Genomic DNA, 8,738 nt, shown 5'->3' on the forward strand with positions numbered 1-8,738 from the left:
CTTTGTGCCACTGGCTGTCACCATTCCCTTCACCATCAATTTAAGAAAATACACAACTTGCCACTACAGAGGCCTTTTAATGCAGCTTTGTCAACATCAAGGAGGAGGAACCAGGTGAGGGGTGGGCTCTGCTCTCAGGTAACAGGTGACAGGAATAGAGGAAATGGCCTCAAGTTGTGCCACGGGAGCTTTAGGTTGGATAGAAGGTAAAATTCCTTCTAGAAAGGGCTGTCAGGCACTGGCACAGGCTGCCCAGGGCTGTGGTGGAGTCACCATCCCTGCAAGGATTCAAAACTGTGAATGTGGCATTTGGGGACGTGGATTAGGAGCAGGCCTGGCAGCGCTGGGCTGATGGTTGAACTTGGAGATCTTAAAAAAATTTAACTATTTAACTACACACAGTCACTCCAACTCCATCACAGATTTGGAAGCCTTCTCCAAGGCCTCAAGTCAAGGGGGTGAGTGCCAGAAAGCACAGAAAGCTCAAAACCCCCAGGTTTTGGGGAGCACAGGGCTCCCCTAAGGCTGTGTGCATGGGATGGGCTCTGTGCTGGGTTGGGACCCCTGGGCTGGGTTTGTGCAGCCCCTTCTCACACTGCCCACTCTGAGAGGATGCTGTGGGTGCCCTGTGTCCCCAGGAGGTGTCCCCAGGATGTGTCACCTGCAGTGTGACCTGGCTGCCGTGGGCAGCAGTGACCTGCTCTGCCCTGCTCTGGGTACTTTAAATAGGTCAACAGCAGGTGACTGGATGAAATTACCCCTCATTTTGTTGTAAGGGAGCTGCAGACGAGGCCCTTCCCCGTGGCTAACAGCAGGGATTGCCAGTGACAATGTAATGATTTTAATCCTGCAGTTTTCATTAACTCCTCACGCGCCGTGGGCCTCAGCCTGGCCACAAGGCAGCACCAGCAGGGCTGGGAGGATGAAACCACGGCTCTAAATGTCCACAGGGACATGTCCCAGACACCAGTGTGGGACAAACCCATCACTGGGCACTTGGTGTAAAGCCCAGAGCCTCTCTGTGCCCCTCTGGGTCAGTGCAGAGCCCAGCAGCTCTGGGACAGCAAAGTGCCAGCTCAGCCCAGCAATCAAAATCTCTCCATTTCTGGAGGTAAACAGAGAACAGCACAGCTCTGCGTGTCACTGGGTGCAACTGGACTTTTATTTGCCTTGGCTTGACCATCAGGGTTGGACATGGGGCACAACAGGACAGCAGGGGAGGCAGGGGTGGGGATTGAGTGGTGGAGAAAGTGATGTCAGATGGTGGGTGAACACGAGGGCAGGGCTGTCCCACCGGGGGAAGGAGCAGGCTGAGGGCTCAGGATGAGCCCAGAGCTGGAGCTGTGGGGCAGGGGGATGGTGAATCCCCACAGTGTGACTGAGAGAGGCTGGCTTGTCTTTGTCCCCTGAGTTCTGGTGCTAAACCCAGCTGCCCTTTCCCCCAGCCCTTTTGAGGAGCAGGGCTGACACAGGCAGCTGCTTTTTCATCAAGAAAGGTCCCCAGTGAGTGCAGGGCAGAACTGAACCAGGGCCAGAGGAGTGATGGTGTTTGGGGTGCCAGAACAGACAATGGGTGCAGCTGGGCTGGACCCACTGTCTCTGCAGCTGGGACACTCCAGATCCCAACAGTTACCCCACAGAGCAGGGAGGAAAGAGGGTGAAACAAGGACAATCCAGCCAGAGGAACAGCTCCTGCCACTGACAAGGGGAGACATCCTCTCCTCCCCTTCATCTTCCCACCTTCCCCACTCTTCCTTGACCCCAAGCCCAGCTCCCCCAGTATCTCCTGTGCTTGTCCACTTTTCTGCAAGGGGTTTCAGCTGCCAGACCCATCCAGGAGATCCCAGCAGCTCTGAGGTGTGTGCTGAGCACCTCTGGAGCAGAGGAAGGCAAGGCAAGACCTCCCCCTTGTGCTGAGATGTCACAGCAGATTTACAGCTCTAGACAAATGCTGCAGGTGTGAGATTATTAAAGGAATGGTCTCTTAAGTCCAGAGAAGAAAATCCCTTTTGCTTCAAAAGGCAGGATGAACTTACTCATGTCCTGGAACAGCGTGAGGGAGACACTGCTCCTCCATGAGCTGTGCCTGGGCTTTTTCATTTATTTTTTCCTAGGATGTCCTTCAGAATGGAAGGATGTCCTGAGGTCAGGAAATTATTTAGTCCAACTTAAAAGTCAAACAAGGCCCAGCTCTGAGGTCACACCAGGCTGCCTAAGGCTCTTTCCTGTTAGGTCTTGGAAACCCAAAATTCTTCTGGTCTTCTGACAGCACAGTGAGATTCCTGGGATTGTCCTGTGGAGCAGCAGTTGGACTCAGAGATCCTTGTGGATCCCTTCCAACTCAGGGCATTCTGTGACTCCAGGAACTGGTTTGGTGTCACTTAGGCTCTTTGGAAGGTTCCTTAAGGGACACAAATTGCTGTGTCCCACTGCTCTGACCTTCAGGGACATGACTTTATGTCACATTCTCTTGTCCAGGTGATGGGCTGAATGCAAGCTGTGGCATTCCTGGTTCCCAGCCCAGGAAGAGAGGGAACACCACTGTCCACATCCACCCTGCTGGAGGCAGGAGGAGAGGAGGATTCCCTGCTCTCCTCACGGCATGGATGGGGCTGCTCAGCCCAGGGACATGGATTTGCTTTCCATGGGCCAGGATGGCCAAGGGCAGGAGCATAAACCCAGCTGCACATTATCCCTTTATTTGTGGAGCTGTCCAATGTGTGACAGCATATTTATTAAAAATATAATCCTAAAAATAGAAAATACATCTATAAAATATATGTATATGGGGCTATATAAAAATATGTGCTTATTATTTTATAGAACCACAGAATTATTAAGGTTTGAAAAGACCTCCAAGATTGTCAAGTCCAACATTTGACTGCAGTTATAAATCCTGGTTTCTGCCCTGTGCTACTTCCAGTCCCTTTTTCTGTCCTAATAGACAAAATTTTACTGGTGAGGAGCACATAGGTAAGGGTGGGATGGTGGAAAGAATTGGGAAGATGTGCAGATGGCCTTCAAAGCTGGTACTGACAAACACTGCCCAAAAAATGTGTTTTGGTGGATTTGATTTATTGGTAAATGATGAGTAACTTAATACATTTTAATACTTTACTTTCCCAGAGCAATTCATACAAAGCTGTTTCAACAAAGCAGAAGGAAGAAATAATATCCCCTACAAAATACCCCCAAAGCTCACAATAAATTGTTATTTTCCTTTGGAAGAAAGAGAAATAATTTAGTGCTGCTGTTTGGATGTCAGTAAGGACCACTGGTCTCAGGAGATAAGGATGAAGCCCATAATGAGGTACACTCACAAATGTTTTATTCTGACAGAATATTTAAAAAAAAAGTGATCAGAATAGAAAACTAAAGAATACAAAACTATGAGCATTTCTTTGTGTGGGTGTGAGGAATGATGCTGGCAAAGAGAAGAGGTAAATTCTTAAATACAGAGAAATCTAAAGTACAAGGAAACATAAGTGTGAGAATATAAACACAGACACTTCTGAGCAGTGAAGAATTGGTGTATTTTGGAGAATCCAAAATACAGATTTCTGTTCACTCAGAGGTCAAATCATTGGAGGAAGAAGGATGATGGCCAGCAAACTGAACTGCAGGTGTCACTCCCTGCCTTGATCCTGTCCCTGTGTCCCTGGACAGAGGGAGGAGATGCTGGCAGGGCAGGAGGGAGAGCAGGGAAACAGCCCCAGTGCAGCCAGCCCCACCCAGGGCTGTGGGTCCTGCCAGGAGGGACCTCAGCACTTCCACTGTCCCCATCTGTCAGTCCCTCCAGCACACAGACACTGGGAGCTGCCAGGAGACTGGTGGTATGGGCTGGTGTGCAGATGAATTTGCATGAATTTGCATACATCTCCCTCTCAGTTTGCATTCATTCCCTGCAATGCCTTTAAGAACAAGTAAAACATTGTCTGCTCTGAATGAATCAAATTTTCTTTTTTTTTTTTTTTTTTCTTTTTGCAGATACACAAATGTGAAAAATTCAGCTACTGGTTAATTTATTTTCTTCCATTTCTATTGCTTTTCCCACCTCCCTTCCACCCTCAGCTACCCTAGTGTTCTATTCTTCTTTTTTTTTACATTATATGAAAATTGTTATCAGAAATTATTCCCATAGTTGTGCACAAAGCAGCCAATATCCCAAACTGTAGAACTCACTGTCCAATTTGCACAACACTGATGGTTCACAGGCTGATCTTAATATGCTCCACTTTTCATTTCCTTTCCTGGAAGAACAGCTCTCAATACTGACATCTGCTTGGTGAGAAGTTTTATTTTATGTAATTCCACACAATTAAATCTTGAGGGACAATTATCCTGATGTGCAGATGAGTGGAAGACCATGGGCTGGGAATCATTCTGCAGGGAGCACTGTGGCTCTGGGGAGCAGCAGAGATTTTGGGGAACATGGTCACTCTGGGAGCTGATGGAGTGAGAGTAATGCTTTTTGGAATTTTTTGGAATTTTTTTCCCAATATCCCTGTTGTCCCTTTGGTGTCATTCTCCAAGTGCCCTCCAACAATTTGTGGGCAGCCCCTCAGCATCACCTTGGTGTGACAGCACAAATCAGCTCCTTCACCTGTGCTGGGGCCAGGGTCAGAGCCTGACCCCTGAGCCATCCCCTGACCCATCCCCTGACCCCTGAACCATCCCCTGACCATCCTCTGACCCCTGACCCGACACCTGACCATCCCCTGAGCCATCCCCTGACCCCTGAACCATCCCCTGACCATCCCCTGACCCATCCCCTGGAACCATCCCCTGACCATCCCCTGACCCATCCCCTGACCCCTGAACCATCCCCTGATCCCTGACCATCCTCTGACCCCTGACCCATCCCCTGACCCATCCCCTGACCCCTGAACCATCCCCTGACCCCTGAGCCATCCCCTGATCCCTGTCCATCCTCTGACCCCTGAGCCATCCCCTGAGCCATCCCCTGACCCCTGACCCATCCCCTGACCCATCCCCTGACCATCCCCTGACCGAACCATCCCCTGACCCCCTGAACCATCCCTGCACCCTCCCCTGACCCCTGAGCCATCCCCTGACCATCCTCTGACCCCTGAGCCATCCCCTGACCCCTCAGCCATCCCCTGACCATCCCCTGACCATCCCCTGACCTGACCCCTGAAGCCATCCCCTGAGCCATCCCCGACACCTGACCATCCCCTGACCATCCCCTGACCCCTGACCATCCCTGACCATCCCCTGACCCCTGACCATCCCTGAACCATCCCCTGACCCCCTGAACCATCCCCTGACCCCCTGAACCATCCCCTGACCCCTCAGACAGCCCCTGCAACATCTCTGTGTGTTTCTGTCACAGCCTCTGGCTCTGGGTGGAGAAGGGGCTCTGGGGGATGGACAGCAGCAGGGGATCCCAGCACTGAGTAGAGGGATCTGGCAGTTCCTCAGTTCTGGTCCCAGTGCAGCCCAGTTTGTGGTTTCCCTGATTTGCCATCAGAGTGCACTGTTGGCTCGTGTTCCCTCTGTCCTCCTGGTCCTTCCAGCCTGATCCATCACTTCCCAGGCTGAGCTGGCTGCCCTGCCCTGCCCTGGAGCAGTTTGAGAGGTTCCTGCTGGCCCAGATCTGAAGTTTGCTGAGGTTCTCCTGGGCTAAAGCTCTGCCATTCCCATGGCAGCTGCTTCCTCATCTCTGGTGCTGCCTTCACACAGAAGGAGGCTGCACCTGGATTGTCACCCAGAGAGCACAATGAGATACTGAACTACCCCAGGCCACTGCTTAGCCCTGGGACACTCAGATTGTCACCTGGGGCACTCAGATTGTCACCTGGAACAATCAGATTGCCACCTGAGATAATCAGATTGTCACCTGGGACACTCAGATTGTCACCTGGAACAATCAGATTGTCACCTGGGACACTCAGATTGTCACCTGAAGTGAATCAACTCCAGTGTGACTGTACCCCCTCCCTTCCTTAGGGATTGTCCATTGCCACAGCCTTTAACCCAAGATTTTTCACTGTGTTAACTCAGGCTGTGTCAGGAGGGTCAGGTTGGATATCAGGAAAGGTTTTTCCCCCAGAGGGGGCTGGCACTGCCCAGGGAATGGGCACAGCCCCAGAGCTGCCAGAGCTCCAGGAGAGTTTGGACAAGTCAGGGATGCTCAGGGTGGGATTGTTGGGGGTCAGTGCAGGACCAGGAGTTGGACTGGATGGTCCTGGTGGGTCCCACCCAGCTCAGGACATTCCATGATTATATATCCATGATTCCATGTCTTTCCTGAAATCAGTCTTCTGTTACCTCCAGCTCCTTCCATTCCTCTGCTTCCCTTCCACTCAACCGAGTCCCCCTGTTGGATTTCCCAGCTGGGGTCTGACCCTTCCCTCCTGGGATCCCTGCACATGGTCTGGGGCTCCCTGTCCCTTCCTGTGCTTTGGGGCTGTTTGGGTGACCCCAGGCATGGCCAGGCCTGGGGGGATGTTTTATTTGGGAGGCTGGAATGCATTCCTGTGTGGATCTGTTCTCCCTACATTATCCCCCTTGTCTGCCACCTCAGGATGTCCTCACACTGGTTTGTGTGCAGCAGGGAAAAGGCAGGAGCCTTTCCAACACCTGTACAGCTTGTTCATGACAACTATGAGAGGGAAAATCTCCTTCAGTGACCAGGAGAGAGCTGTCAGTGGGACAGAGATGGGGATGTTCTCTCATTTCTCCCTTACTGTTGCCATGCCAGGAGATGGAATTTTCCTGTTTTTTTCAAGCCACAGGTGAAATACTTCATTATTTGCAGCTGTGTCCACTATTAACTGTAAACCACAGATCTAAACAAGCACCTGAGCTGTGTCATCAAGCTCCTGAGGAAAACCTGAAGATTGCTCCCAACTTGGCATATAAATAGATACCAGCAGAAAGAGGTGAGCCAGGATTTCTTTCTGAGCCAGGGGACTTGGCACAGGGAGTTCTGAGCAAGGACTCACCTTAACTCACTGAGTTATTCCAGTGCCACAGAGGGAGTTTGGGCTGGGGATGAACCTGATGGATCAGTTACCTACTGGTCCTGTTGTTAACTACTCAAGTTTTAGCTACAAACAATATAAAACAGATGTTTAGAGTTAGTTTGTCAAGTTATATCTTTTAATTAGCAATTTGCTCTGCTGTTTTTAAAACTCCAGGAGGGCAAACTGTAAATATGATCTCTAGCCAAGAAAAAAAATCCCTCCATAAAATCCATTCCTCCTGCTTCTCTGGAATCAGACATTTTGGGATTTGGCCTTTTTTTCCCATTTCACCTGCAGGTTTGCTCAGGTTTTCAGCAGTTTGCTGTTTTTTCTTGTGCATCTCTCAGCAGGCAGTGCAGCAAGAAGGGTTAAACAATCCTGGGAGTGTGCAGGGGACGTGCTTGACTTTCATTACTGGTTATGGCACATAAGACAGAGAACCCAGCATGTCCTCTTTAAAGGAAAATTGTGTTCCTCTGCCTGCTTTAAGTGTGTCAGCAAAGCAGTTGTGAAGGTTGCAATTTAGTGAGTCTTTCAAAAGCCTTTGTCAAAGTTCCTCCTGAAAGTCACAGGGAGCCAAAAGCATCTCACAAATCTGAGTCCCAGCCAGGCAGGGGCTGAACAGGGATCCCCCTGCTGTGGTCTGGGGCTCACAGGTGAGCCAAGAAAAGGAGAAGCTGCTCTTCAAATTAAATGTAAAAGAGGCTCAGGGGGATCTTCTGGGTCTCCACAAGTCCCTGGCAGGAGGGAGCAGCTGGGAGTCTGGTTGGCTGGGCTCTGCTCCCAGGGAACAAAAAAAAAAAATGGTTATGAATGAATGTTTAATCCATTATTATTTAATGGATATTAAAGAAAGGGTGCTCAGGCATTGGCACAGGCTGGAGTCACCATCCCTGGAAGTGTTAAAAAAAAAAAAACAACCAGTAGAACCTTTGTGCTGTGGTTTGGTTTAATGGGAATTAAGTCATCTGAAGGTTGATGATCTCTGGGGTCGTTTCCAAGCTTTATAATTCCCTGATTCTATGAGATCCATCCCCCTCTGTGGTTTCCACCCTGCCCTGGCTCACAGAAGTTGTGGGCTGTCTCCAGGTGAGCACAGCTGGCTCAAGGGACATGAGCAGAAGAGTGATGCTTGTGCCAAGCCCAGCAGAGACCTGACCCAGCAGCTCTGGCAGGCAAACACCACAGTGTCTGTGCTGCTTCTCATCATGGTACCCCAACAAACACCCCAGAGACCCCAGACAAGGAAACACAGGCAGCAGAATCAATCTCACTTGAGGCTCACTGAGGGTGGGGCAAGAATGAGTCTAAAGAAAAAGATCACACTGCAATAAATGTTGAATTCTGGGTCAAAAACCTCTTATCCTTGACAATCAAGAGCACCAGGGAGGGGTTGTGTGACACACCCTTTCTGTGCTGCATTTGGGTGTCAGCTGCTGTGTCCTCACAGTCCCTCCCTGCCTGCTCTGGAGTGCTGGGAAATGGATTTTGGATAACAATTTATGGCACTGTGCTCCACCCAGGCACCACAGGCTGCTGTATGTGCATGTGAGGATCAGGGGGGCAGGATCAGCTTCTCTGGAAACTTAAATTAAATTAAATTTTCTGCTGCCTGGCAGCACAGTTTTGTTTTTTTTTCTCACAGTTTTGGCACACTCACCACAGTCACTCCAGGCTCTTCCCCTGTGGGACAGAACCTTCCTCCTGCATTCCTGCAGAAGTTCCTCAGGCTGCTCTGCAGGGCTGAAA

This window comes from Oenanthe melanoleuca, chromosome 21 (assembly GCF_029582105.1).
Source record: "Oenanthe melanoleuca isolate GR-GAL-2019-014 chromosome 21, OMel1.0, whole genome shotgun sequence".
Taxonomy (NCBI): domain Eukaryota; kingdom Metazoa; phylum Chordata; class Aves; order Passeriformes; family Muscicapidae; genus Oenanthe; species Oenanthe melanoleuca.